The sequence below is a fragment of the Rhincodon typus genome, chromosome 31, assembly GCF_021869965.1.
Source record: "Rhincodon typus isolate 14 chromosome 31, sRhiTyp1.1, whole genome shotgun sequence".
Lineage (NCBI taxonomy): Eukaryota > Metazoa > Chordata > Chondrichthyes > Orectolobiformes > Rhincodontidae > Rhincodon > Rhincodon typus.
The window spans coordinates 20661037-20668064 of NC_063362.1; the positions used below are offsets into that span (position 1 = coordinate 20661037).

The 7028-nt window shown below is 43.4% G+C and overlaps 2 protein-coding genes across 4 annotated transcripts in view; both read right to left on the minus strand.

Moving 5' to 3' along the window:
* The window catches only part of micos10 (mitochondrial contact site and cristae organizing system subunit 10), a 401440-nt gene that overhangs the window by 49736 nt on the left and 344676 nt on the right, over positions 1-7028 (minus strand). The window lies entirely within an intron of this gene.
* The window catches only part of fbxo42 (F-box protein 42), a 56256-nt gene that overhangs the window by 40159 nt on the left and 9069 nt on the right, over positions 1-7028 (minus strand). The window contains exon 1 of one of the 2 annotated variants that reach the window (XM_020527765.2): positions 2811-3015. The exons of the other annotated variant lie outside the window; for it this stretch is intronic. The gene's annotated coding sequence lies outside the window, so the exon portion shown is untranslated. Of the gene's footprint in view, positions 1-2810; positions 3016-7028 lie in introns of those variants that run through there. 2 annotated transcript variants of the gene reach the window in all.

Consider the following 7028-nt stretch of genomic DNA (forward strand, 5'->3'; position numbering starts at 1 on the left):
CCCACTGATCTTTCCCAGCCTGCTCCATAGATAACACCATCCCTCCTAGAAAACAGAGGAACCATTACTTCCACAAATATCAGATTACACTTCCACTTTGCTCCAAGACCCCAAACACCTCGTGCCAAGAGTTCTGACTGATGCACTGTCAACTATCTATAAATTTTCTTGTATGTTTTATTAATAAAAAATATATTTTGTTCCCTTGTTTTATCACATATGAATATATAAATTAAGAGGAGTTGGTCCTTTAGCCCCTTGTGTCCACTCTGACATTTGATAAGATGATGACTCATCTAATTGTGGCCTAAATTCTACTTTCCTTTCTAACCCCAATACCCCATGACTCCCTCATCAATCAAGACTCTATCAACCTCAGCCTGAAATTGAAGAGAAGAATTCCAGAGAGCATCAACCCTTGAAGAAAACACTCTTCTCATCTCTTTAAATCATAGGCCCTTAATTTTTAAACTGTGACCTCTAGTTCTGGTCTCCCAAAGGGAAAACATTTCTTGAGATTCTTTAGTCCAAAGTTCTTTTTCCTTCAAATGAACAACTGATTAAAAAGCACTATTTAGTGTAATTTTCACAGTATTCTAACTTTTCAACAACTTCATTCTGCATGTGTTTGGAGACTGATAAGCCTGAATAAAAATAGCAAATTGCATGTGGATCAATAGGAATAGAAGTAGGCAATTGAGCGCCTCAAGCTTGTTTTATTATTCAGTTTTATTTAGGCTGATCTGTACCTCAATTCTCCAACTTCTATGTCTGGAGTATTCAATAATTCAACAACCTTTACGAAAAATCACTTGATTTTGTCTCTAAGTAGCTAAAACTAATTTTAAGACTTTTAACCAGAACAAATATTGTAACTGTATCTAACCTATTGAATCCCTCAATCATTTTAAATACTCCAAAATGATCATCCTCTAAAATCAAGCAAATAGGAGCTATGTTTACATGTAACATGTCTTCAAAATTTAAGACCTACTGTAATTCTGGTGAATTTGCACTTTGCCCTTTCTAATGTATATTAGACATTAATATACATTTCCTGAAGTTTCCCATCTAATATCGAAAGCAGCAACGTAGACAGGATCTGGCTAAAACTGTGTAACTAAAGCATCACTTACACATTTCCCGAGATCCAATTTCCTTGAAATAAAAGCCAAGTTTCCATTAGCATTTTTGATTATTTTGTACCTGTACCTTTTAGTAATGCAGTTTGCCAAACAGTTTATACAGTATAAAACAACAAAGTGGCAAGAGACAAGACCAATAATGGACAGCACACCCTGCTTGTTGTCGATGCTCAACTCATCACATTAAACTATTTCCAGCACCAGGGGGAGACCTTTAACAACCCTACTGTCAGACAGCTTGAAAAATACATTACAAACTCAAGCCACAATTGGAAAGTCTTAAACTAGAATTATGCGGCAGGGCACTTTTTATAGTTCAAACGGACATAATGAAAATTTCATACGCCCATAACCAAGGATTACTGAAGCCCTTTTACAATACCGTAATTTACTGGCACTTCAACAACTACACATTTCAAAATGTAACCTTACTGTAAAGACTTGGCTCCAATAACCACACATGAACAGTGATCATAACTAAATGTTCCAAAGATAGACTGCATAGATGCTGAGCTGGCTAACTGAAAACCAGCTTCTTGATCACCAATTCCAGTCTTTCCCAACAACAAATCTGAAATAGGCAACTATATTACCTTTTTTAGTTGAAACCACATTTTGAAATATTTTCTCACGGTAAATTAAAACGTGTTTCAAAGTGCAGTTTTTACAAGACTCCAGACCTCATTTATTTGAAAAATCCCTTTCCTAGGATAATAGTAAGCTTCAGTAGAACAGTACAGATTCAGTTTCACCGTTAAAACATGCAAAATTTGACCACTTATCTGAAGCAGTCAGGTTATGATGAAACAGAAAGATCACGCCTCCCATTTCTTCAATAAATTAAAGACTAACAGAACCAAAATAAAGTCAAGATCTCCTGGACTATCTGTCAACAGCTCATTTTGAATTTTGTGTTCAAACCTGATGAGTTCAGCGATCTCTCCACCCCTCCTTATCCAAATTACAAGTATGGGTACAATGGTTTAATTTGCCCTCCTTATTCCTAATACAAACACCATCATATTTACCGCATTCCTTATTTATAGCAGAGCACTGAAGTACAGTGCTGCTCCTCTTCCTTACTGAATGTATGCCATACAAAGATCACACTAGTCCTCTTGCATATGACAGGATATAAAGGCCACACAGTTACTACACCCACATTATGGAGTTCAAAGGACTTTGTCACCTCTCTTTACCCCTCACACGGGTTGGGAAATCAGCCCCCTCTTTAATTCACTGCCCAGCAATTCTGGATCCAGTTCTACGTCTCAGTAAGTGGGTGCAGAGGGGCTCTCCATAAAGGTGCATTCCGACGTTACACCTGACCCTGGATCCAGATCTTCCAAGGCTACCACTGGCGTGTAGCCAATTCCCACTCAACGGGACTCCAATACAAAGGGCCGGATGCCGGCCCAGAGCGCCCTGGGTTCATGGTGAGCAACCTGCGGAGCCCCATTTGCATGGAGTCCGCTATCTCTGCTTCGGCCGGCAGTGGGGGCCCGGGATCAGCCTAAGGCCGGGCACCACCCTGCCCACAGCTTGCCCCCTCTCGCTGGGTGGGGAGGGGGATGTACAAGAGGGTGCTGGCAGCCCACTGCCGGGGCCCAGCTCTCCCCCGCCACTGGCTGTGCCGTGCCACGCCGGGGACCCTCGGACACTCACCGGACGAGCTCCCTTCCCCTCCTCGCCCGCCTTGTGCCGGCTCGGTGTGCACTCAAGGCCGCTGCTTGTGTGAGCGAAGCCCGTGGCTCTCACTACCTCCCGCTCTCAGTCGCTCCGATCCGCCATCTTCCGCCAGGAGCGACAGCGCCGCGGCGGCGCGCACGCACTCGGGGCGTCACAGCTGCTCACGTCTCCCCCCTGGCGGTAGCGTCACGCTGCGGCAGATCCAGCGCTTGCTGAGCCTGGACAGACAACCTGGGTGTGTTACGCCTCCACCACATCCTTACCTACAGCTGCTAATGACCCTATGCACATCCCAGTCAATTCATCTCACACTATATGAAATGGAAACAAGACGCTCTTGTGGCGTGGTAGTAGTGTCCCTACCACTGAGCGAAGAAGCCTGGGTTCAAGTCCCATCTGCTCCAGGGGTGTGTGTGTGACAATATCTCTGAACAGGTTGTTTGGAAAATATCCATAAAATAGAAATGAGCAACGTTTCATCATGAACCGCACGCGTCGAATTACGTTCCAGAAACAAGTTCAAATCCCACTGGGGCGTTTAAACTCAGTTTATTAGATTAAATCTGGAATTACAAAAGACTGTGCAGGGGGAAAACCCATCAGGCTCAAAAACTGTTTCAGAGATAGTAGGAACTGCAGATGCTGGAGAATCTGAGATAACAAGGTGCAGAGCTGGATGAACACAACAGGCCGAGGAGCCCGAAACGTCAGCTTTCCGGCTCCTCTGATGCTGCTTGGCCTGCGGTGTTTATCCAGCTCTGCACCTTGTTATCTCAGGCTCTAAAACTGAGGGTTTTTTTCCTCTTGTGGGAGAACCTAGAAACAGAGCACAGTTTCAAAACAAAGGTTTCCTTCTTCAGACAGAATGGAGAAGGAATTTCTTCTCCAACAGTCATTAGTTTCTGGAATTCTATGCTCCAGACAGCAGTAAAGGCCAAGTCAGTGAATATAGTCAAGATCAAACATAGGTGTTTGGAGTTAGGCCACAGATCAGCCATGATCTCATTGAATGGTCCAACAGGCTCAAGAGGCTGAATAGTCTACTCCTGATCCTATGTTCCTGTGAACTTGACATCATCCTGACCAACTGTGCCTGGTGCACATGTATCTGTACAAGACAGTATTTATAGGAATGGATACCACATAATCTTTGTGGAGATGAAGTTTCATCACAATGTTGACAACATCTTCCTCTGTGTTGTGTTGCACCACCACTGTATTAAGTGGAATAGATTCAGAACAGAACTGGCACTGTGGTCCATCAGCAGCAGGAGAATTGTATTCCATCACAATATGAAACCTCATGGCCTGGCATACCTCTCCTTCCATCATTACCATCAAGGGACAAACCTTAGTTTAACGAAGAGTGTGGAAGAGCATGCCATAGCAGCGTCAAGCATATCAAAAATAAAACAGTGAAGTTATCATACAGGAATATCATACAGAAACAGCCTGTTCTGCCCAGAACTAAACTATCCCATGAACCCCTGCGGATTCAATCAAAGAACTGCAGTGCTGTCACAACTAACACTTCATCTTCAATAATGGGGGAGCTCAGGATCATGTCAGTGCAAAAGATAGGGCTGAAGAGTTTGCAACCATCTTCAACAAGAAGTGCTGAATGGATGATTTATCAGGCCTCTTTCTGAGGGCCTGATTGTTGAAGAAATCAATCTTCGAACAACTGAATGCACTCCAAGTGATATGAAAGAACAGTGTAGTGTCCTGGGGAATTCATGCAGTATTGCCCTACTGATGCGATGATTAGCCTCTAAAAACCACATCTTCTATTGAATGCACTGGATATAAAAAAAGACCATAGGTCCTGGCAATATCCCAGCAGTAATACTGAAGGCTGGTGGTCCAGAACTAACTGTACCCCCTAGCCAAGCTGTTCTAATGGCACTAATGTAACAAAATGGAGAAGTATCTATCTATTTCCCGTCCTGAAAAAGCAGTTCTCTACCCCTGGACCAAGGGTCCTGGGTTCAAGTCCCACCTGCTCCAGATGTGTGTAATAACATCTCTGAACAGGTTGATTAGAAAAATTGGTGAAATAAAAAATTTCAAAAATTAAAAAAATTACAAAGAAACCAATTTTGGTCTCCCTGCTACAGGAAGGATGTTGTGAAACTTGAAAGGGTTCAGAAAAGATTTACAAGGATGTTGCCAGGGTTGGAGGGTTTGAGTTACAGGGAGAGGCTAAATAAGTTGGGGCTATTTTCCCTGGAGCATTGGAGGCTGAGGGGTGATCTTAGAGAGGTTTATAAAATCATGAGGGGCATGGATAGGGTGAATAGGCAAGGTCTTTTCCCCAGAATGGGGGGAGTCCAAAACTAGAGGGCATAGGTTTAAGGTGAGAGGGGAGAGATTTAGAAGGGACCTAAGGGGCAACTTTTTTCACACAGAGGGTGGTGCATGGAAATAAGCTGCCAGAGCAAGTGGTGGAGGTTGGTAAAATTACAACATTTAAAAGATATCCAGATGGATATTTGAATAGGAAGGGTCTGGAGGGATATGGGCCAAATGCTAGCAAATGGGACTACATTTATGTAGGATACTTGGTCAGCACAGACGAGTTGGACTGAAGGGTCTGTTTCCATGCTGTACATCTCTATGAGTCTATTAATCATACAGTAGCCTCCTCTCATGATGAAAATGACGAAAGGGATCATTGACACTGCTGTCAAGTACTCACCATAACCTGTCCACTAATTCTTAGTTTAAGTTTTACCAGAGCCACCTGGCTCCAGACCTCATTACAGCATGGGTCTAAACTTGGACAAAAGAGCTGCAATTCAGAAAAGAAGTGAAAGTGATTGCCCTTGACATTAAGCAGCATTTGACCAAGTGTGGCATCAACGTGTCCTTGAAAAACTCAGGAGGAATAGAATCAGTGGGAAAACTCTCCATCAGCTGCAGTCATACTTAACACGAAGGTGGTTGTAGTTGTTGGAGGCTCATCAGCCCATCCGTAGGACAATGCTGCAGAATTTCCTCAGGACAGTGTACTAGACTCAATCAGCTGCTTCATCAATGACCTTCCCGCCACCATATCAGAAGTGAAGATGTTCCCGCATGTTTGCCTTGATTCCAGTTCCATTTGCAACCGCTCCTGCAGAGGGGCCAGTACAACATATGTACTAGGACTGATAAGTGGCAATTAGCATTCATGCTACAGAAGTATCTTGCAATGACTACCTTTAACAGGAGAGAGAGAGTCTCACCACCTTCACTTAGCAATCAGTGTCACTGCCATTGTCAAATATTCCACAGCAACATATGGGGAGATCACCAGTTCTAAAAAAGAGTCACCAGGTTCAAAATATTAACCCTGCTTTCTCCCCACACATGCTGTCAGACCTGTTGACTTTCACCAGCAATTTCTTTTTTGTTACTGGGGGATCACCATTGACTAAGTTCCAGAGCTTAGGCTGAGATGATGCTGCTAGAATGCTGAGGCAAATGAATTGCACGATGCCTACGAGACAAGAATTGGAATTTTTTGGAGGGTTGTGGGTCTGGTGGTGTTATGCAGAGAGGGAGTATCAGGGCCATGGAGGAATTTAAACAAATTGATGAGAATTTTAAAATCAATGCACTGCAATGGCAAACACTGTAGATCGGTCAGCAGGGGCGTGCAGATTCGTAGAAGACTAAAGGACCCTTTAAAGCGCTGGCCAACATGGTTAACTGAAGCATTTAGTGGGAAGTGGCCCACTCCATACACACAGACGTACCTCTCCAGACTCCATTAATGAACCAGTGATTGGTAAATAAACAGTACCTTGAAATAGTTTGAACCTATCTGGTTTATGCTTTAAATTGTCAGCTACGCAAACATTAAGATGATGAAGCTGCAATCTTTCTTTGTTAGCCATGTCATCTAGGAATCAAACTGACCTGCCCTGGTTCTTGTTTACTGTCCTCTCCCACTAAAATTGATTAATCATCTTGATAGACACAATCTCCTTAAAACGGATTCAGATTCAACAAATATCAACTTTTAATAGAGACAACAAGGTGCAGGGCTGGATGAACACAGCAGGCCAAGCAGCATCATAGGAGCAGAGAGGCTGACGTTTCGGGCCTAGACCCTTCATCAGAAAAGGGGGAGGGGAAGGGGGTTTTGAAATAAATAGGGAGAGAGTGGGAGGCGGATAGAAGAGGGATAGAGGAGAGGATAGGTGGAGA